The sequence below is a fragment of the Anomaloglossus baeobatrachus genome, chromosome 9 (genome assembly GCF_048569485.1).
Source record: "Anomaloglossus baeobatrachus isolate aAnoBae1 chromosome 9, aAnoBae1.hap1, whole genome shotgun sequence".
Classification (NCBI taxonomy): domain Eukaryota; kingdom Metazoa; phylum Chordata; class Amphibia; order Anura; family Aromobatidae; genus Anomaloglossus; species Anomaloglossus baeobatrachus.
The window spans coordinates 139,388,376-139,412,775 of NC_134361.1; positions in this window are offsets into that span (position 1 = coordinate 139,388,376).

Below are 24,400 nucleotides of genomic sequence, written 5' to 3' on the forward strand. Positions count from 1 at the left end.
ATGGGGGGTGATTTGAACTTTTAGGTTTTTGTTTTTTTTTTATTTTTTAAAACTTTTTTTTAACTTTTTTTTTTTTATTTTACAGGTCCCCCTAGGGGGCTATTGCGATTAGCATTCCGATCGCTCTGCAGTATTTGCTGATCACAGCTACAAGGCTGTAATCAGCTACAAGGCTGTAATCAGCAGATACGCTCTCTTTCTCTTTTGCTGTGCCGCTGGCACAGCGAAAGTGAAAGCAAGTCAGGTGTAGTACAGGAGTCATCATATGACCCTGTGCTACCATGACAACTATCGGGAGTCACGTGATCGCGTCACGTGACTTCCGGTATCGGGCGGTAAGTAAATGTTTACCGCGATCGCGCTTATAATGGCGCTGTCACATATTGACAGCGCCATATAAGGGGTTAAACGGCACGAGCAGATAACAATTCTGCTCGTGCCTAGCAGGCACACATCTCAGCTGTGAAAATCAGCTGAGATGTGTGCCAATCGCAGCATGATGCTGCCGGCAGACCGCGGGCAGTAACATTATGACCTCAAGGACGTAATTTTACTGCCCGCGGTCGTTAAAGGGTTAATAGAAATAAATACACAGACACACTTAGAGACTCCATGTTCATTATTCCCTCGCATCCCTCCACGATCCATGGTCTTCTGTCTTCTTTCTACTTCAACCCATGCAGCTCTGCTACATCAGACAGCGCTGCATGGGAGGAAGACGCTGCTGCTTCCCGCGCAGTCTATATCACTCAGTGAGAGTGAGCAGAGTCTGCAGGCTGTAAGCGCTGACGTCACCGCTGACAGGCGCGTTGCTATAGCAACAGTGATCTCCATTATTGACCGGCTGTGGGAGCTGGTGAATAACGGAACGGGGAAGCAGAACGGGGAAGCCGACCATGTGCCAGAGCATCTCGCCGGTACACGGAGATACACAAACGATCACCGTGTACCGGACCTAGCATGACGTCTAGCCATGTGACCAGTCTGTAGTTAATGAGATAATAGACACGTGACTGGTCACATGCTATTTTGACGTCACGATAGGTCCTATCATCAGTGCTGGTCACCGGGAGGACGCAGCAATTATCGGAAGGAAAAACGGCGGGAGACAGAGACATTTATAATGTGTTTTTATGTGTTTGTGTTTGCCTCCCATTGTTTTCAATGGGGTTCGAGAGGTTCGTCCAACGGTTCGTCGAGCCGAACTCGAACACGACCTCCATTCGACGAACCGAACCAAACTTGAGCCTTTAGAGGCTCGCTCATCTCTACTATCTATCTATCCATCTATCTACAGTATCTATCTTTATCTAATATCTATCTATATCTATTATCTTTCTCCATCTATCTCTATAGCATTCAACTGTGTCCAAAAACGCAGGTTAACAATGCATGCTAAACTGCACTCAAAAACAAATCTAAAATGCGGCAGAACATGTGTTTCTGCCTCTGCGTTTTTGCTGCTTTAGAAATGGTGCAGAAGTTTTTGCATCCAAAAACTCAACGTGTGCACTTACCCTAATACTCTGATAACTTTGTTCCCAGCAATGACCTGGGAGTCAGAGATGAGTCCAAGTGTCTTCCCCATGCTGTTCCCATACCATTTAAACAGTTTCCATCCACCCCAGCGATTTTTTTTCCCTCCTCAGCCCTCCAGTTAGGATGTTCTGGAAAAATGCTTGAGTTTGACACTGACTTCTATTATACTCGTTAACTAAGCTGAGTCCGTCCGAGCATCCAACCTGTTTGATTCGAGTACCGAGCACTCGAGCATTTTAGTGCTTGCTCATCACTAATGATTACCCAAAGTGGTTCCTCATTTCTTTCTTTGATCTGGTCATCATGCAAGGTATGATTTGTGGACAATGGACAGCCATTTAATTTTTAGATTCCTTTCAAAAGGATTATCTGAACTAAACAATTTTTCTCCAGGTGGACCTCCAACACCGCTTTCCATGGAAAATATTGTAGCTAGACGCAAAGAGTTGTGACTTTGAAGCTGAGATTTGTTTTAGTAGTTTTAGGTAGTAGAAATATTGGGTACCTTCATGTGTAGCCAAGAATCATGCAGTCTGCTATATGCTGTAGAAGCAGTCTGTACATCTTAGTTCAGTAGATATTGCTGGGCACAAGTAACATATCCACACCAGTACAGGGGATCTATCAGCTATAATACTGTAACACATATTTAATTTATCCAGCATGAGTCCTCTTTTTTTCAGTAGCTATAGCATTAATTCATGAGTCCTCTTTTTTTCAGTAGCTATAGCATTAATTCCATAATTATGACATAATAATACCTATTCACATCTTATAAGTGTATTCTATATAGCAGTAATGCATTATAAATGTCATATATTCAATGTTTGCACACATATTAGTGTCTAAAGACTGCTGCTGTATTCTTTTGTGTATATATTATGCAGTCATAGCTGCTTGCACCTGTTCACACATGCTTTACCCTGTTTGGAGGTACCGGTTAGTTTTTTTGTTTTCGTATAATACCTGGGTCTGTTAGGAGTCACTTGCTGGACTTCTCATGCAGTTTAGGTTTTGGAGGAAAGAATTATTTCTTAAGGTTTCAGGAGGTCATGGACAAATGGGAGAGGGTCAGCATGCAGAGTACTCAGCAGGTTACACCATTACAAGTGGGAACATCCAAACACAATAATGTGCAGCATTTTTCTATGGAAGACTCGTCCCTTATCCTGTACAGCAGGAGCACAGGATACAGGGGGATGACCCTCTTTCTTGATCTTCAAGGGTGGGGAGTTATTTTTTCGCAGCTCTGCCAGTATACACAGGGAAGCACAGCTGTAAGGAGTTGCTGCTTTGAGGACTTTGCGATCTAATCTGTAGTTGATCTGAAGCCAACATTTTTTACACCGGGATGTAAGACAGTTAAATTGCATTGTAGCATTGTTTTACTAGTGGGGGACTGAAGCAACATTGTCATCTGATCCGGGACAGTCCCATTCTGTCACTTTTTCATGCTAGCATTCATTTCTATCTGCTTTATGAAATTTATTAATCTTAAGCAGGTTGAGGCTTATATAATGTGGAGGTATGTACAAGTGCATAATAGATTTCTCCTGAGGAACAGTACACTTGACTTATACAATAAAGTGGTGGTTTGAGGTGCTGCTTTGTACCATATAGCTGCAGATGACACTTTCTTGTAATGCACGTACTCCACAGATGGATTGTATACTGATAAAATGTTTACTTTTACTAAAATAATCATAATTAAGTAGTGTATGAACTATTAGAGGATGCACATACCCTTCCGATAACTGGGGAGTATAATCCCTATTGCAGCGTCCCTGTGGTCCCTCGCATCCTGTTTAGCTCTGAATGTCCCATGTTTACACGGCTCCCACACACTCCCTGTCTAAACAGCAGGCAGATGCTGCAGACCAGGGACAGTGGCCTTTTGGACTTATGTACTGTTTTTTGGCCTAGTGCCTTGTTTATACTGTATTTCCCTTGTCTCCTGCTCCCACTGTTGCCTTGCTCACCCTGTTCTGGGGGGTCTGTTCATATCTTTATTGTGTGTGATGAGCTCACACTTCCAGGTGCTGGACAGATGGACAAAGCAAGATCCAAAGAATACAGTTATATTGTACATCTCAATACATCCTTTATATCACAAAAGTGAGTACACCCCTCACATTTTTGTGAATATTTTATCATATTTTATGGGACAACATATCAAGAAGACATGACACATTGATACAATGTAAAGCAGTCAATGTACAGCTTGTATCACAGTCAGTGGCGTACCGTCAAGAGAGGCAGACCACGCCACTGCCAGGGGCATACATAGAAATCATTAGGCCCCATAGCAAAAGTCTGAAGGGAGCCCTCCTTCCCCCGATAAAAAAATACAATAAAATATTAACATAATAAATAACATATACATTATTGGGGGTGGCTTACATGTTACTCTGGGGGGGACATACAAGTTACTAGGGGCAACATACACATTACTGGCGACAGGCATACAAGTTACTAGGGGCCAGTGTAGGGATGTGGCGCCCCTGAGACTTCAGTCACCACAGGGTATTGCATCTCACTTAAGGTGCAGTACTCATCCCAGGTTAACCACTGGTGTTCATCACTTACACAATGCACACTTTAGGTGCTTTCCCACTGGAACTGGGCTAGAGGTGCTCACCATAGCAACAGGACTTCCCCAGCCACTAGTGAGTCATCAGGAAGGTGGGGGCAGCACGAGGGATGCAATCTCTGTTGCCATCGCCACCCGAATCTGGATTTCCGCTCAGTGCGCATGACCATGGAGTTTTGGTCATGTGCACTACTTCAGTTTGAAGCTAGGATGTGGACACCCGGCTTCATAGTGCGCATCACTGAAACTCCGAGGTCATGCGCACTGACTCGAAATCCTGCGTCGGGCGGCAATGGCAGTGGAGAGATGAGTGAGATCATCCTCTGATGCTGCACATTCATTAGCATGATAGCACACCCACAGGAGCGTACTAACATGCTAATGAGGCCGACTAGCAAAAGAAGCAACACCCTTGGGACTAGTCCCCTCTCTGATTAGCATACGATAAAAGATCTTTAGAAATACTTTTTGTAAAGATCCCTTTATCTATGCTAGTGTATATGTGGCACCCCAGGGTTCAGTTGCCACAAATATACCTGTACCTGGGGCAGGGAAGGATCTCCCCCTCAGGTAATCCCACAAACACCACTTCCACTCCAAGCCTGGAGGGGGAGCTCTACAAGCCGAGTTCAGGTGAAGTCCCCTTTAAATCCAGGTTTGGAGGCAGAGTCAGACAGACAGTTGACAGTTGGAGTTGAGCTTGAGCGATGAGAGTGATGATATCAAAATGGAGAGGGCTGTGCTTAGCCTGCACGAGTAGCTGTGTGACAGACTGAGGGATCCAGAAGGGAGGCAAAAGAGGAGTTACCGGGGAGGTGGAGCCAGATCGGTTCATCCCCGAGGACAGTGCTGATTACCGGACACCGGCATCCGAGATTGTGAGGGATCTAATCCGCCCAGTAACAAAGACCGGAGGCCAGGGAGACTACAGATCTCCTGGCCGCAGCAGCACATGGAGGCAAAGCCACTACACAGAGCTTAGGGACCGCAGTGAGTACAGCAGTGCCCCTTAGAGAAGCTCCCGCCGCCTGCCATACAGGTGAAGAGAGGAAGAGAGCGTCAAGGTATAGCTACAGGCAGCCTAGTACCTAAGAGAGACACAGCGCAGCAGAGAGGCCACACAACTAACCTGGTGTAGAGATCCTAAACTGTTCCCAGATCACCTGACTCGCCCAACCCAGGGCCTTAGGTGACTCGGTGTCGGGCCAGACTAGTCCGGGGTAGTCAGCGGTGGCGGGGCGCGATTCCGTGACCCTGGTGGGGTCAGTTAATGTGGCGATATTGGGCTGATGATAGCATACCTCCCAACCGTCCTGGATTCTGCGGGACTGCCACGATTTTTCAGGTCTGTCCCGCACTCCCGTGGCTCACAGCTGATGTCCCGGCTCCTCCTCTCAGTGGCGTGAATAAATTAAATTATTATCAGCTCTGACCAGGACTCGAACCCGTGAAACTGTGAAGATCATTGCTCCATAGGCAGCAGCTCTACCTCTGAGCCACTGCCCATATTGTACACCATGGGAAGATTTGGTAATCTTAACCTCTATAGTGCAGTAGACAAAGCAGAAGCAGATTATTTAGCTGCAAAGATTGATGGATGGATGATAGAGCAATATATATATCTATATATAGATATATATATATATATATACATGACAGATAATAGATACATACATGACAGATAAATAGATAGACATATGGATAGATACATGATAGATATATAATAGATAGATAGATAGATACATGGATAGATAGATAGATAGATGGATAGTGTCACGCTCCCGGTGTCCCAGCAGCGCTCCTTACCTACTAAGCCGGTCTCACCATCCAGGCACCGCTCCGTAACCACTGAGCCAGTCACACCTGCGTCACAGCACCACTCCTTACCCACTGATCCAGTCCATGCGTCCACCGGTCACGCCTGCCATTCCCGCTCATGCTCCCCAGAGTCCTGTTCCTGGTCTCAGGAGTCTGATTCTGACTAATGTTCTGTATAGGACCGGGCCGCGCCCACTCACCTGGTCTTATAGCCCCAGCACTGCTGCAACAGGAAATAACCTGAGGCTGTGCTGAGTATATAAGACTGGCCTCTCCACGTGGGCGGGGCCTGATCATCGCTTGTGTTTCTATGCCTTGTCTTGTGAGCTAGGTGCTCAGGTCTTTGTTCCTGTTTCCTATTCTGCCTTAAAGTACGCTGTGACCTTAGTGACCTGGTCCTGTCTTTGCTTCCTGATACCTGCACCCGTTCCTGCCACGTTTGTGTTCCAGCTACCGTGTACCCTGCCCTCCAGGTGGGGTGCTCGGTCCAGTGGATACACCTCCTGGGCCTACCAGTCCTCCCTGGCCCTCAAAGTATGATCAGGCCATGGATCCCGCTGGAGCACAGGCCATGGATCCCGCTGAGGCACAGAAATCAGAGCTGGCTGAGCTGCGCCAGAAGCTGGCGCAACAGCGCGAAACCCTGAACCGGATGCTGAAGTTCATGACGTCCGTGGACCACCGGTTATATGCGCTGCAGATCGCCGCCGCTTCTCAGTCCACGCAGCAACTAGTCTCCAGGTCCGAACCAGTTGTCTCAATGGCCTCGCAACTTCGCCTTGCTGCTCCGCCTCGCTACGCAGGGGATCCCAAGTCCTGCCGAGGCTTCCTGAACCAGTGCTCCTTGCACTTCCAGTTGCTCCCGCACTTGTTCACCTCAGACCAGGCCAAGGTGGCGTTCCTGATGTCACACCTGGAAGGCGAAGCCCTGGCCTGGATTAACCCCCTGTGAGAAAATGAGGACCCGATGATCACCGACATCCAGGAGTTCCTGCAAGCTTTCCGAAGTACCTTCGATGAGCCCGGACGAACTACCACAGTGACCTCTTCGCTTCTCCGGCTACGCCAAGGGACCCTGACCGTCGGCCAATACGCCATCCAGTTCCGCACGCTCGCCTCTGAGCTGGGCTGGAACAATGAGGCCTTGACGGCGGCCTTTTGGGAAGGTCTCTCTGGCCGCATCAAAGACTAACTAGCCGGCCGTGACGTTCCACGAACCTTGGACGCTTTGATTTCCCTGGCCACTCGGATTGACCTCCGTTTTCAGGAGCGTACCAAAGAGATAGTCCGGGAGAAGCGACCACCTTGCCACATCTTGCCCCCACAGAGGTCTGCTGCTCCCTCGTCCCTGCCTTTCCGTGACTTATCGCCAGAACCCATGCAAGTGGACCGTCTGACCCAAGCCAAGCAACGCCGTGCAGAACAGCTCGCCCGGGGCCTGTGCTTCTATTGCGGAGACGGTTCACATATGCTTCGAACATGCCCTAAGAAACCTGGTAGACCCCAGGTCCAAGGGATGGTGGGAACCCTTGCCACCGAAATCCCTTTGGTTCCAGTTAAACAGACTGTCCGGGTGACGACAGAGGGGACCCGGTTTTCAGCTGAGGCCCACATCGATTCCGGGGCAGCAGGCAACTTTATTCACCAGGCCACGGTAGACAAATACCAGGTCCCTGTCACCCCGCTGAAGAAGCCTCTCTGGTTCGCCTCAGTGGACGGCAAACCGCTCTACGAACCTGTCCGGTATACCACCGAGCCCGTGAACCTCCAGGTTGGCACTTCGCATACAGAGACCATCGCCTTCTATGTGATCCCGAGGATGGCTCCTGAGCTCCTGTTGGGCCTGCCCTGGCTGAAACTCCATGACCCTGTTATTGGTTGGCGCTCTGGCGCGATTACCCGCTGGAGTCCCTTGTGCCACGAAACCTGCTTGCAGCCTGTTCCTCAGCCCCTGGCACTTGACTCAGTCAAGCTGCAGGATCCTGAAGAAGAGACTACGCTATCCAGTGACGTTCCACCGCCCCAGGCATCCGAGACCTTGATTCTACCATCTTCTGGAGATGAGACTTTGATTTCACCGCCTTCTAGAGTTGAGACTTTGAGTCCAGCAGCTACTGAGGATGAGACTATGACCGATACCCGGTCCGAGACGCCCGATCTGGTCATCCAGGATTCCAGTCCTGCTTCTGACTGTCCTTCCCTTTCCATTGCTTCCGTTGCCACTGCTCGAAAATCTTCGGTTAAGCGTGTTGCGGTCCGGAAGGGTGCATGGGGTCAGCCGTCCCTCCTTTCCTTTGCGCTGGGTTACGGTCCGGGGGCTCGGTCCCGGGTGCCCCGGGGGTCCTTTGCTCGGAGAGGGGGGCTTCAAGGGGGGGGTATTGTCACGCTCCCAGTGTCCCAGCAGCGCTCCTTACCTACTAAGCCGGTCTCACCATCCAGGCACCGCTCCGTAACCACTGAGCCAGTCACACCTGCGTCACAGCACCACTCCTTACCCACTGATCCAGTCCATGCATCCACCGGTCATGCCTGCCATTCCCGCTCATGCTCCCCAGAGTCCTGTTCCTGGTCTCAGGAGTCTGATTCTGACTAATGTTCTGTATAGGACCGGGCCGCGCCCACTCACCTGGTCTTATAGCCCCAGCACTGCTGCAACAGGAAATGACCTGAGGCTGTGCTGAGTATATAAGACTGGCCTCTCCACATGGGCGGGGCCTGATCATCGCTTGTGTTTCTATGCCTTGTCTTGTGAGCTAGGTGCTCAGATCTTTGTTCCTGTTTCCTATTACTGCCTTAAAGTACGCTGTAACCTTAGTGACCTGGTCCTGTCTTTGCTTCCTGATACCTGCACCCGTTCCTGCCACGTTCGTGCTCCAGCTACCGTGTACCCTGCTCTCCAGGTGGGGTGCTCGGTCCAGTGGATCCACCTCCTGGGCCTACCAGTCCTCCCTGGCCCTCACAGATAGATACATGGATAGATAGATAAATAGATAGATACTGTATCTCTTTGTAGGTGAAGGAGTCAGATTCATTTGTACCCATAAAACTGCTATAAAGAAATGTGGAAAAAATACAAAATTACAAAATAAAATGTTTATTTTTTTTTATTTTCACCAACTTGGATTTGAACCAGCAACTTTCAAACATGTCTCCAGAAGCCTCCTCACTTTCCTAGCTGCTCAAGCTGTTGTGCCACTAGGAAATGATCACATTAGACCGAGGATTTTATATGAATAAACCTACAATGCAGCCTCTGATTACACAGCAGATTACACAGGACACAGATCCATTTTACACAGCAGTGTCTGTGTCCTTTAGTCTAGAGAGAGAGGAAAAGATTTTTTTTTTCTTTTAATAAAATTACTAAAAATAACAAAAAAAAATAGAATAATGTAATTTTATTGCACTTTTTTCTAAAATAATAAACATCACAAATCAGTAAATAAAATGGACATATTTGGTGTCACTGTAATCGTAACGACCCGAAACAACGCAGCGATCAGATTATTGATGGGGATCGGTAAATGGCGGCAAAAAATGGCGCAATTTATTATTTTTCTTTATTAAAACCCATAAAAAATGTAATAAAAATGTATCACTGAGGCCATGTTCACACGTATCAGAAATGCTGCATTTTTTCTGCAGGTGTCCGGGCCACGAGTGCAATAACAATCTCCTCTGATTATCGCGTTTGCGGTATTTTTTATGCATTGTCCCTTATTTGATACATATTGTGCAGATGTGAATCCTGAAGATTATAAAGAAAAAAAAACACCCAAACTGCACAGTTCAGAGGCATCTTCAGACATAAAAGGGGCGGAGATTTCATGACATCTCATCCATTTGCTTGGACATTTAGTCCATATTCACATGTAGTGTAAATGCTGCAGTTTTTTCTGCTGTTTTTTTGCACATTTATTCCGCTGTGTTTAATTATCCAAGTAAAGTGGATGTGATTCCACGAGAAGACGCCGCTGATCTCTGCGGTTTTGTTTTTATTTCTCTGGAGGTTTCTATGTGGAGCTTCAAAAAATGCAGGAAAAAGCTCCTCAGTACAATAAAAACACTTAAAAACGCAGATTCACATCTGAACCAAAGACGCATTAAATAATGGAGAAAAGGCAGAAAATGGAACAATCAGAGAAGATTGTTATTGTGCAGTTTGGTGCAGACAGCGGCAGAAACAAAAAGAAACAGAATTTATACAACATGTGAACACAGCCTTATAGGCACAAATAAGCAATGTCATATAGTGACACATAGAAATATAAAAAAATTCTGGCTGCTATGACTATTAACGAACAGTCTGGGGCATCTGTTGAATGATCCTTACTGACAAATGGGTGTGGCTAGGGGTGTGGCTAGGGGCGTGGTCAAATTTTTTTGAGCCGCTTACTTTGTCCCTCTTTCCTTTCTTCAAAAGATGAGAGGTATGATGATAGTGTTAACGTTTATATAAGATTCGTGACGCCACCTGTGGTAATTTGCAGCTATGGAGCTGCAGCTGCTGGAAGGGACCTCCGGGGTTGATGTTATGGCAGCTAACGTGTTTCTTGCTCTCCACAGGTAGAGCGGGTACCCCGGGGCAACCTTTGGTTCTTGGTAAAGTCTATGGTGTTTGTGTACGTGGTGCAGGGCCGACAGGGCAGTGGAAAGGAACAGACACAGACAGTAATTTCCTTTTACCTTCTCCTTTACTTGTCCGACCAGTGAAGTCCAGGGAGCCTGTTACAAGTGGTAATGACAATCCAGTGGCCTGGAAGCAGTCGGGGGTCTCACACTGGCCAGGTGAGTAATGAGGCCTGCTCCCTACGCTCTGTTTGTGTAAACGGGGTCCCACTGTTTCAGTATACTGAGACCCGTTCTGCTGCTCTCTGAGGTCATTTGTTACCTTTCCCGTATGGCGGGCTGCGTGGACTGTCAAAGGTGCCGTTCTTTCTATCTGGGATCCCAGGCCTGGCTTTGCAGCTGCACCTCCGGGTGCAGGGTGGACAGAGACCTGCAGTCCTCTTGTCCTCCGGATGCGATCACCGGTACTCGAGTACTCGAGTGGCCCTGAACTCCGATATTCAATTTTTTTAGCTATGACGTTGGAGTGAGCTGGCTGCGCTCCACTCCCAATGTTCTCCTCCTTTTTGCCTCTGTGTGGATGTGTTTTTCTGGGCCGAGCAATCTGGTTCAGTCCTTGTCTCTCTGAACTCTCCTCACAAACTAACTAACTCCTCCCCCAGGTCAGGGCTTAAGGAAGGTTCCCTGGAACTCCAGGTTTAGAGCTCCCTCTGCTGGCCTGGGAGAGAAACTGTGTTGAATGATGGTACTTACTGGCCAATGGATTTCCCCAGCTACCTCCAGGCTCAGCATTAACTCTTTTGAGGAGGGCAACACTGCTGTGGCAACTAGACCGCTGGGGCGCCACACTCCCCCTTAATTAAAATCAGTACTCCCGGACTGAGGAAACATAAACAAAAACATATCACTTTTCATCCCTTTTTGGGAGGCACTTTTCTTACACGTTACAAACTTAAATGACATTACTACAATTCTTATGAGTCCAGTGTGGCTCCCTGCCGGGTGTCCATTACACTGCTGTAGATGTCGGTAACAGTCAATGGGGGACCCGCCGCGAGAAAACCCCCAACGTAGGCTCCGGGCATGCGTCAGAGCATTGATGCCCCGATTCTATGCACGCAGGATGGGTTTTTCTTCTGGGGTGTTGAGCACAATGGTTGCTAACTATATACAATTAAAGTTTTGGTCACTCATAGTCCAGTGACCCAGTTGTCCATAACCTTAATCATCTAAAGCAAGAGCATTATAGACAAGACATTTCATATAATTATTTACACTCTAATAGGTACTTTTCTTTTTAATCTCTATACCTAGGAGGGGGCTGTCCCTGGGTGCTACGTTGGGACCTACGTAGTACTTGTGTTGATCCTCTACTACTTGGGGTGTCTACTATCTCAGTGTTGCTGGTAGGCCTAACTCTGATAGGTATGCATGATTGTTGCCTACGGGGTCTTAGATTCACCAAGGGTATGACAGATTCACCACTGACAGGGGGTTGATTCTCCTGTTCCACTGCTGGCGTGGCATCTAGTATTGGGACCGACAGTTCTTCAGGTGGAGCTGGAACTTCTACTATTTCTGGTACGATCACTTGCGGGAAAGTCAATACTGGTACCACGATGGCTTGATTTATTTGGGTCCATGTTTTGTGGAATTTTCCAAGTACCATTTGGATCATCTCTTCTTCTTTTTCTTGAAGTTGGGGACTTTCTTGAACTTCTTCTTTGGTTTTACACCATTCAGGGCATACTTTTAGACGATCTCTTGAAACTGCTTGACATGTTTTGCCTCCATCCTTACTTATTAGACACACTTTGCTATTGTCAAAATTTGAGGGAATTATTGTGTAGGGTTCATTTTCCCACTGGTCATCTAATTTGTGCATTTTACGCTTTTTCTTGAGGACTTGTTCTCCAGGTGCTAAGGGAGTTGCTGGGGCCGCTTGATTGTAGTTCTTTTCTTGTCTCATTCTTGCTTGGGACAGGCTCTTTTCTACGCATTCCTGAACTTTGCTGTACTGTTATTGTCGCTCTGTATTCCAATCTTCTTTCTGTTGGATTGCGTCAGGTGACAAAGTTCCCATGTCGAAGTCTACAGGTAACTTGTCAGGTCTTGCTCGCATCAAGTAAGCAGGGCTGCAGTTGGTGGAGGTTACTGGGATATGGTTGTACAAGTCCACCAGATCTGGTAACTTCTCTGGCCATTGGTTTCTTTCTTCTAGAGGCAGAGTCTTGAGCAAGTCAATTACCACATGATTCATTTTCTCGCACAGTCCATTGGTTTGAGGGTGGTACGGTGTTGTTCTTATTTTCTTACAGCCGTACATGTGACAGAATTCTTGGAACACTTCTGCTTCGAATGCAGGGCCTTGATCAGTCAGTACCCTTTCAGGATAACCGTGAGGTCGACAAAAGTATGCTTGAAATGCCCTAGCTGCAGTTTTGGCTGTTTGGTCTTTCACAGGCACTACTACCAGGAAACAAGAGTAATGGTCCACAATGGTGAGGGCATAGACATAGCCTGACCGGCTTGGTGTTAATTTCACGTGGTCCATGGCCACTAACTCAAGGGGCTGCTTCGTGATGATTGGCTGCAGGGGAGACTTCTGGTGAGTATCATCTTTCCGCCTCAGGTTACACGGACCACATTCTCAGCACCACTGCTCGATTGCCTTTCTCATGCCAACCCAGTAGAACTGATCGCGGAGTAGGATCTCCAACTTCTTCCACCCGAAGTGTCCTGCTCCATCGTGGTAGGCTTCTAAGACCATAGGGGCATCCCTCTGTGGAACCACTATTTGCCAGACGAGTTCATTGGTAAGCCAGTTAACATATCTTTTGCATAACTTGCCCTTGAATAGAAACAGTAGTCCCCTCTTCTTCCACAGCTGTTGGGCTTATTGTGGAGCATCTGGACCAAGATGGGGGTCAGCTTGTGCCAGCTTTTCTTTGACTAATCGGACGGCCGGGTCACTGTTCTGTGTCTCCTCCCATCTATGGTGAGGCAATGAGTTTAAGGTGACCCCTTGTTGGCTCGAGCGCTTCTCTTTTACAGCATGCCCGCACTGGTAGACGCCTTGTTGGTGGAAAGCTTTTAACTCTATCTCTTCCAGTTCATCCAGGTCTTCTCCAACTTCGAGTAAATGAGGCATTCTGGACAGCGCATCAGCATTGTTATTCTTTTGGCCAGCACTGTATTTGATGGTAAAGTCAAAGTTGGACAGTCGAGCCATCCATCGCTATTCTAGCGCACCTAGCTTGGCTGTTGCCAGGTGGGTCAACGGATTGTTGTCCGTGAAGATGGTAAACTTGGCCGATGCCAGATAGTGCTTGAAGCGTTCGGTCACTGCCCAGACGATGGCGAGGAACTCCAGCTTAAAAGAACTGTAGTTTTCTGGATTCCTTTCTGTGGGGTGAAGCTTTCTACTGGCGTAAGCTATCACTTTTTCTCTGCCTCCCTGTACTTGGGACAGAACTGCTCCCAATCCCACGCTGCTGGCATCTGTGTACAGTACAAACGGCTGGCCATAGTCAGGGTAGGCCAGGATTTCTTCTCCTGTGAGGGCCATCTTCAACCAAACAAAGGATGCTTCTACTTGGCTGTTCCATTTAAATGGATGGCTCTGCTTCTTAGCCTTCTTCGACTGACCCACCAGAAGATCTTGAAGGGGTGCTGCTATTTTCGTGAAACCGTTAATGAACCTTCGGTAGTAGCCCACCAGCCCAAGGAACTGCCGCACCTCCTTTACCGTGGTGGGTCTTGGCCAATCCTTGATTACTGTGACCTTCTCTGGATCAGGTGCCACACCTTCTGCGCTGACCACATGACCCAGGTATTGTACCTTTGGCTTCAAGAGGTGACATTTTGTCGGCTTTATCTTCAGGCCATACCCGGACAAAGACTCAAACACTTCGGCCAGGTGCTTCAGGGGGTCTTCATAGGTCTTTGAGTAGACTATGACGTTATCCAGGTACAATAGCACGGTTTCAAAGTTGTAATGTCCCAAGCAACACTCCATCAATCTTTGAAATGTTCCTGGTGCATTGCAGAGCCCGAAAGGCATACAGTTGAACTCGCAGAGGCCCATTGTGTTGTGAATGCAGTCTTCTCCTTGTCCGCCTCTGCCACGGGAACCTGCTAATACCCACTGGTGAGATCCAAGGTAGAGAAATAATTAGCTGATTTTAAGGCTGCTAACGATTCCTCTATTCTGGGTAGTGGATAAGCATCTTTATGTGTAATGCGGTTAATCTGCCTTTAATGAACGCACATTCTCATTGTGCATTTTTTTTCTTTATGAGCACTAGTGGAGCTGCCCAGGGGCTACAACTATCTCTGATCACCCCAGCCTCCTTCATTTCCCGCAACATTTCTTTGGCACGCTGATACTGTGCTGGGGGTACAGGGCGGTATCTCTCTTTAATGGGATGATGGTTACCAGTGGGGATTTGATGTTGAACCCCTTTTACCTGCCCAAAGTCTAGAGGGTGTTTGCTGAAAACCTGCTCCTATTCTTGTACCACCCGATAAACTCCATACATCTGATGTGAAGGGTTGGAGTCGGTGCCCACATGCAATTTTTGACACCAGTCCTCCAGCTGTCCCTTGGAGCCGTTGTCTTCCGCCTGGTCAGACGGGATCAAGGGTTCCACTGTCCTGATGGCATTATTACTGACAGTGTACAGCTTAGCTACAGTGGCGTACCGGGGTAATTTGGCTTCCTCCTCCCCACAATTCAGGACGCGGACGGGTACTCTCCCCTTGTGGACGTCTGCTACCCCTCTGGAATTCAGGACTCTAGGCCTACTGTCTGAATACACAGGTTCTACCAGGGCCTGGTAATCTTGACCCTTGAGGCCTATTGCTGCCCGACACCATATCAAAATCTCACTTCTTGGGGGTATTACAATGGGGAAGGGGTCACTTACCCTTACACTGCCAACTTCACCTCCGGCCAGCTCTACCTGCTGCCTCCTCATCAGGGCTCTGATCTCCCTCTGTATTATCAGTTCGGCAAGACAATTTTCCATCACATTTGTACCGATTGTGAACATTGGGTGAGATTTAGAGATGAGCGAACCGGTTGCGGTTCGGCTCGAGCTCGGTTCACCGAACCGAGGTCTGGTTCGAGTTCGGGTCGGCGAACCGGTTTGGCGAACCACTCAAACCCATAGGAAAAAATGGGAGGCAATCACAAACACATAAAAACGCATTATAAATGTACACATACAGTTAATAAACATAACACTTACCTGTCCCCGGGATGCGTCCTGCACTCTGTCTCCTGCCGCTATTCCTCCCGATAATTGCTGCGTCCTCCTGTTAACCATCAGTTATGCAGGACCTACGTGACGTCATCAAAATAGCATGTGACTAGTCACGTGTCTGTTATCTCATTGGCTACAGACTGGTCACATGACTATGACGACTCATGCTAGGACCTGTCATTGCATCTCTCTGTTACACGGTGCACGTTTGTGTATCGCCGTGTACCGGCGACATGCTCTAGCACACGGTCGACTCCCCGCTCTGCTTCCCCGTTCCCTTAAGGTACCGTCACACTAAGCGACGCTCCAGCGATCCCACCAGCAACCTGACCTGGCAGGAATTGCTGGAGCGTCGCTACACGGGTTGCTGGTGAGCTGTCACACAGGCAGATCTCATCAACAACCAGTGACCAGCCCCCAGCCAGCAGCGCCGCATGGAAGCGATGCTGCGCTGGGTAACTAAGGTAAATATCGGGTAACCAACACGATATTTACCTTGGTTACCAGCGCACACCGCTAAGCGCTGGCTCCCTGCACTCCTAGCCAGAGTACACATCGGGTTAATTTAACCCGATGTGTAGTCTGGCTATGTGTGCAGGGAGCAGGGAGTCTGCGCTGGCAGCGTGAGAGCGGTGGACGCTGGTAACTATGGTAAACATCGGGTAACCAAGGAAAGGGCTTATTGGTTAACCGATGTTTACCGTAGTTACCAGCGTCCGCAGAAGCTGGCTCCTGACCGGCTGACACAGCGGGTCAATAACGGCGATCACCGTTGCCATAGCAACGCACTTGGTAGCGGTAACGGGGACGTCCCGCTACCAGCACGCAGCGGCACATAATCAGAGCAGCGTTGCTATGGCAACCCGTGCCACCGCTTACAGCCGGGAGCCTGTGGTCACTCTCACAGAGTGATTTCTGCACGGAGCACAGCGTCTTCCCCCATGCAGCTGTCTGATGGAGCAGACAGAGCTGCATGTGTTGAAGGAGAAAGAAGACAGAAGACCAGGCTCGTGGAGGGATGACAGGGAGTAATAAACATGGAGTCTCTAATGTGTCTGTGTATTTATTTCTATTAAAAAAATACACCACACAGAAAAAAATACTTTAACTCTTTATTGGAGATTCTTAATGGCCGGGTCAAACGTGCCTGACATTAAGAATCTCTGACTTAATACTAGCTAGTAAAACAAAGCCAGTATTAACTCATGATTACCCAACAAGCCACCCGGCTTCAGGGCTGTTGGAAGAGTTGGATACAGTGCCAGATGATGGCGCTTCTATGAGAGTGCCATTTTCTGGGGCGGCTGCGGACTGCAATTCGCAGCAGAGGGGCCCAGAAACCTCGGGATAACCTGTGCTGTGGATTCCAATCCCCAGCTGCCTAGTTGTACCCGGCTGGACACAAAAATGGGGCGAAGCCCACGTCGTTTTTTTTTTTTTTTAAATTATTTCATAAAATTCATGAATTAAGTAAAAAAAGGGCTTCCCTATGTTTGTAGTTCCCAGTCGGGTACAAATAGGCAGCTGGGGGTTGTGGGCAGCCCGTACCTGCCTGCTGTACCTGGCTAGCATACAAAAATATGGCGAAGCGCACGTCATTTTTTTGTAGTTTTTTGGCAAAAAAAATAAAAAATTGTTCAGTGGATTTTCCATTGCCCGTGAAGGTAACACCAAGCAGTTGGGGTTAGCAGCCAGTAGCTGCTTGGATTACCCTTAGCTAGCAATACAAAAAATGCAGCGGGAGCCCATATATATTTTTTTAATTATTTATTTAAATAACTAAAAACAAAAAGGACTTCCCTGTATTTTGATTGCCTGACATGACAGTGCTGTAAAAATAAATCTTTAAAAAAAAATGACAAAGCGCTCCGCAGTATTTTTGATTCTCAGTGCAGTTAAAGCAGACAGCTATGGGTTGCCACCCCCATCTGCCTGGCGTTACCTTGGCTGGCAATCAAAATACAGGGAAGCCCATTAATTTTTTCTATTTAAAAAATAGTTAAAAAAAAATGAATTTGGGTCCCCCCATTTTTGATAGCCAGCTAGGTTAAAGCAGATGGCTGTAGCCTGAAAACCACAGCTGGCAGCTTTACCGTGGTTGAGCATCCAATGTGGAGGTCACCCCAGGCTCTTTTTTTATAATTATTTTATAAATATTAATAATTACAAAAAAAAAGTAGGGTCCCCCACAAATTGGATCACCAGCCAAGGTAAAGCGGACAGCTGTGGTCTGGTATTCTCAGGGTGGGAAGGTCCATAGTTATTGGGCCTTCACAGCTTAAAAATAGCAGGCTGCAGGCACCCCAGACGTGGTGCATTCACTAGATGCGCCAATTCTGGCGCTTCACCCCAGCTCATCCCGTGCCCTGGTGCAGTGGCAAACGGGGTAATAAATGGGGTTGATACTAGCTGTAAAGTCACCTGACATCAAGCCCAGCAGTTTGTGATGTCATGGCGTCTATCAGATACCCAACATCATAAACTGTCAGTACTAACAAAAAAAAAAAAAAAAAAAAAATCGACAAAAAAAATTTATTTGAAAAAAACACTCCCCAAAACAATCCCTCTTTCACCAATTTATTGTAAGAAAAAAAAAGAGGGGTCCCACGACGACTCTGGACCATCTAGAATATGGGGGGAGACACTCAGGGAACGTATCCCCCATTTTCTAGGAGTGCAGACCCTCCATGTGAGGAGTGTGGGTGCAATGAATCTGCACTCACTCTCCCCGGGTCCACAGCAGCAGAGTCCATGTCGTAACGGTTGCTACCAAAGCTGCAATGCCCTGCTCATGAGGTAAAGGCATGCCTAATCAGGAGAACTATTCTACATTTCCAAATATTGGTATTTGCTGATATTATTGCTATTCCACCTACTATATATTGGGGATAGGATCTTGGAGATGGAATACCCCTTTAAGTCCAGTTATCCAGCTGAATGAATACTAAACAACAGAGCTCGCTATTTAGATGTGTTTTCTTGTGGCGTATAACGGACTCTCATGTTTGGTAGTCGTTCAGCAGGGCAACTATAAAATCAAATACCTCCATTTGGAAATGTAGTACATAGCTCTCCTGATCAACTATGTTCCTTACCTCATGAGCAGGGCATTGCAGTAATAATAATTTATTCATTTATATAGCGCTATTAATTCCATAGTGCTTTGCATACATTGGGAACACTGTCCCCATTGGGGCTCACAATCTAAATTCCCTATTTGTATGTCTTTGGAGTGTGGGAGGAAACCCACGCAAACACAGGGAGAACATACAAACTCCTTGCAGATGTTGTCCTTGGTGGGAATTGAACCCAGGACCTCAGCGCTGCAAGACTGCAGTGCTAACCACTGAGCCACCGTGCCGCCCATTTAGCTTACAGATGCATAACCACCACTCATTGTGTCTGAACACAGGAAGCTGAGCTGACAGCCGCATGCGGCAGCGTCTACTGTGAAGGAGAGGGCCGCGGGGGATCAACGCTGCACAGGTACTGTGGGACACTGGGGAACACCGGTGGGGTTATAGGGGGTGACCTGGCAGGGCCTGGGGAGGAGTTTTCTGTCGCATGTGTCATGGCACATGCGACAGAAATCAGGGTGGATGCGGCCAGCGCGCTGCTGTGCGCGCAGCCATCTTGAATTTACGGGATGGGGTCAGGGGGGGCACTTTGGCGACATCGGGGGACCAGAGGGGACCGGGGAGGAGATTTATCATGTTTGTTCATGCAGATGGGGGACAAATAATTTTTTACCGACGCTGTCATTTACTGTAACATGATCATTGGTATACGGTGTATACCGGTGATCATGTGAGCGGGGACCGGAAAAACCACCCTAAATCATGATCTCCAGGGTCTCAGCTACCCCTGGAAACCCCGGAGATTTTCTGACGCTGGAGGGCGCTATTCACTTATTTCTGCCTGCTGTTTAAAACGGCAGATCAGAATAAGGCTACATTCACATGACCGATCCGTTTTTGCGGTCCGCAAAAAAACGGTTAGTTTTTTTTACGGGTGCATCCGTGTGGCATCCGTTTCTGTTCCATATACGGTCCGTATGTCATCCGTGTGCCTTCCGTTTGTTTCGTACTGCAAAAAAACTGAAGGAGGGAAAATACATAAATTTACCCAGGATCTGTGATGCCCTGGACCCCCAGGGGTCACAGGTAACAACACACAACACCACACACACCCCCACCCCAGTGAGGCACCAGCAGCCAACAAGTCCTGACCGCCTCCCTCAGGTCTAGCAAGGCACACCAGGTGGGCGGAGCCAGGCGGATAGGCACGCCCTCCGAGGAGTCTGCTGGCCTGAGGCAGGGAAAGGACAAGTGACTCGAGTGGGGAGAGGAGTAGTGAGAGGAGTAAAAGTGGCAAGCTGAGAATCAGGGGCCTAGGACGGAGCCTAGGACCTCTTGGAACGGTTAGGCAGGCAGACGGTGGTGGCCGTCTGCAGGAGTCCGGTCAGGGACTGAACTGCAGAACCGTAGGGATCGAGAAGAGGGTGGTGACCCTTCGGACCCGATCCGGGGAGCTAACAAGTCAACCGGAGCACCAGGCAGGGTACTCAGACCCCGTTCTAGCCCAGAAGCAACCGGGCTCAGACAAATCTACTGATTGCGGTCTGCACCTCAGGGGTTCATTCCCACCCAAAGTCCCGATAGACGATAACAGCCCACCGATTCCGGATAAGAGCCACCGCCAAGGGCCAGAGATCCAAAGGGCCAGCGCCTGCGGGCAAAAGGGCTCCTCCGGTACCCAAAAGCCGGGGAGCGGACTACCGTTGCTGAAGCATAGGAGTCACTATAGCAAATTTAAAGGTGCAGGAGAAAGGCGACATCACCAACCTCACTGGGGACACACGCAGCCGGCTGCGGGCACCAATCTACACCGAACTTGGTTTACCATTGACTCTGTGTGGTTTAATCGTGAGTACACCAGTGCCATCAGGAACCGCGCTGCAAGCAACCCCCCGCTCCTGCCACCTGGCCCCGGGACCAACAAACCCCCTACCCATGGAGGGGTCAACACCTAGCTGTGACCCACCACCGATCCCGGAGGAGCCCCCGCACCCTCACCGCAGCGGTGGTGCCCATCACCTCGCCACAACCCGTGGGTGGCGTCACGAACTGTTACCGGTCACTGCGGCTCCGGCCGTGAAACCGGTCCACCCCAAACCAAACAACCAAACCCCCTCCCCTTTCCAGAGCGACGTGGCCCCCGGTCCGGAGGCGCTCGAGCCACCGACAACCCGAGCCCGAATCCGAGCGGCTCAGCGGAGAGCAGCCGAGCCCCCCAGGGCTGTACAAATCCATAGCTTCAACCTACATGAGGCGGTCACATGTTCACTCCAGTGCCATTTTCTACTGCTTTTCACAGCGTAGAGCGCTCTGGTGATTTTCTTGTGCTTGTACACTTCATATCAGTCTTTTCTGTCATTATAATGGCAGAAAGACACATATTGTCCCACTCTCCTGCATTTTGTAAGTTTGCACCCTTTGGTGCCTTTCATGTGGCACGGGTGCTTAGCCTTGTATTTAGCCAAAAAAATGAAAAAAAAAATGACGTGGGGTTCCCCCTATTTTTGTAGCCAGCTAGGGTAAAGCAGACGGCTGCAGCCTGCAGACCATAGCTGGCAGCTTCACCTTGACTGGTAATCCAAAACTGAGGGCACCTCACGCTGTTATTTTAAATTAAATAAATAATTAAAAAAAAAACACGTGGGGGTCCCCCAAAATTGGATTACCAGCCAAGGTAAAGCAGACAGCTGGGGTCTGATATTCTCAGACTAGGGAGGTCCATGGTTATTGGACTCTCCCCAGCCTAAAAATAGCAGGCCGCAGTTGCCCCAGAAGTGGCGCATCTATTAGATGCGCCAATCCTGGTGCTTCGCCCCAGCTCATCCCGTGCCCTGATGCGGTGGCAAACGGGGTAATATATGGCGTTAATACCAGATGTGTAATGTCACCTGGCATCAAGCCCTGGGTTTTGTGAGGTCAGGCGTCTATCAAATACCCGACATCACCAACCCAGTTAGTAATAAAAAAAAAATAGACGACAAACACATTTTTATTTGAAAAAACACTGCCCAACACATTGCCTCTTTCACCAATTTATTAGAAAGAAAAACAAATCCAGGTCTGCTGTAATCCAAGGGGTTCCCATGACGATCCACACTGTCCCAGTTATTGAAGAGCAGGATGTTCCCCATTGGCTGGGAGAGCAATGCAGTGACCTGAGCGAACATCAATGGGTCAGCCCAGGTCACTGCACGGGATGACAAGTGCTGCTGTCAGCGAGGTACATTACCTGCGCTGATCTCCTTCACTGCTGACAGCACCTGTCACTGACTTCAATGACCTTCACAGCCAAGTATCGCGAGCGGCCTGTGACGTCACCACTAGTAACAGTCTCTGGTGGGCAGCGAGAGAAGATGTGACAAGCGGCGGCCATGGAGGACAGTGACAGTGCTGAGGTCGGGATGGTGGGACTTCATCACCGCAGGTAAGCCGAGCGGGGCCATGTGTGCAGAGTGCCAGGTGGGTGGAGCCTAGCGGGGCCATGTGTGCAGAGTGTCAGGTGGGCGGAGCCTAGCGGGACCATGTGTGCAGAGTGCCAGCTGGGCGGAGCCTAGCGGGGTAATGTATGCAGAGTGCTAGGTGGGCGGAGCCTAGCGGGGTAATGCGTGCAGAGTGCCAGGTGGGCGGAGCCTAGCGGGGTAATGTGTGCATAGTGCCAGGTGGGCGGAGCCTAGCGGGACCATGTGTGCAGAGTGCCAGGTGGGCGGAGCCTAGCGGGGTAAAGTGTGCAGAGTGCCAGGTGGGCAGAGCCTAGTGGGACCATGTGTGCAGAGTGACAGGTGGGCAGAACCTAGCGGGACCATGTGTGCAGAGTGACAGGTGGGCGGAGCCTAGCGGGGTAATGTGTGCCGAGTGTGAGGTGGGCGGAGCCTATCAGGGCCATGTGTGCCGAGTGCGAGGTGGGCAGAGCCTAGCGGGGTAATGTGTGCAGAGTGTCAGGTGGGCGGAGCCTAGTGGGGTAATGTGTGCAGAGTGCCAGGTAGGCAGAGCCTAGCGGGACCATGTGTGCAGAGTGCCAGGTGGGCGGAGCCTAGCGGGACCATGTGTGCAGAGTGCCAGGTGGACGGATCCTAGCGGGACCATGTGTGCAGAGTGCCAGGTGGGCGGAGCCTTGCAGAGTAATGTGTGCAGAGTGCCAGGTGGACGGAGCCTAGCGGGGTAATGTGTGCAGAGTGACAGGTGGGCAGAGCCTAGCGGGGCCATGTGTGCTGGCGGCGGAGTTCGAAGTGGGTGGAGCCTAGCGGGGCCATGTGGCGCTGAGGACATCATTGTCGTGGACTGCATGGCTGGAGACAGGTGAGTGTGAGTGTGTGTGTGTTTGTACATGCCGCGTGCAGGAGGGGGCGGAGCGAGCTGAGCGGGGAAGTGTCGGCTCCCTGTACACGTAACCAGGGTAAATATCGGGTTACTAACCAACGCGCTTTGCTTGGATACCCGATGTTTATCTTGGTTACCAGCTTACCGCAGGCTGCCAGCGATGGCTCCCTGCACACTGTGGCTGTAAAAAGCCACGCTTTTGCTGCTAGAACCGTTCTCGAACGTAACTCGAACTGTCGAGCTTTTAGCAAAAAGCGCAAGTTCAAGTTCGATCTAGAACACCCCCCAAAATCACTCGAAGCGCAAACTGGAGAACCGCGAACCACGAACCGCGCTCAACTCTAGTGAGATTCTTTGCGATCAACATCCACAATTATCATTCCCTGAGATGGCAATTCTACCTGCTCCACTTTAATGGTTACCTCTTTGTACCCAATTTGAGGCAAGGTCTGGCCATTACTGGCTACAATCGTTAAATCATCATCTGGGCCACGGGTAATCTCTGACTCAGACCAGTATCTTTTGTACAGTACATAAGGTATGGTAGTTACCTGGGACCCTGTGTCCAAGAGGGCAGTCAAAGGGATCCCATCAAGCACACTAGGAAGGACCGGTGGTCCCCCCACATACTTGTTGCGCCAGGAAGTCAAGCCGGGATTTCTTACAGCTGGAGGTTGGCTCCTGACCCCAGGTTCTGCCCGTTTAAAGGACAGTGTCTTGCGTAGTGCCCCGCCTGGTTGCAGTGGCGGCAGATCGGTTGTCCAGCGAAATCGTACCGGTCTGTATCTTTTCCTCGGGTTGGCGGGATCCTTCTTTGCCGCATCCACGGAACGTCATCTGGACTGGATGCCAACTCCATCCTAGCCGGCGATGGGGTCACCTGTAGAGACTGAACCGTTTTTGCTAGGGCAGCCAGAGTCTTGGTCAGTTCCTGGACCTGATGTCTTAGATCTGCAGAGGGGTCCTTATCCAGGGTCTGCGCCTCAGCCCCTGAAGTGGCTCGGGTCGCAGGCACCACCGCTGGGCATGTGATTGTTTCGCGGGCGGAGGGGACGCGCTCGCCACTCTCGGGTCCGGGGCTTCTGCTGCTGCTGCTCGGTGGCTCGAGCGGTGGGCCGGACCCGGGGACTCGAGCAGCGCTCCTCACCCGAGAGTGAAAAGGGATAGTTTGGTTAGGGAGATTGTTCGTGACGCCACCAACGGGACGTGGTGATGATGGCACC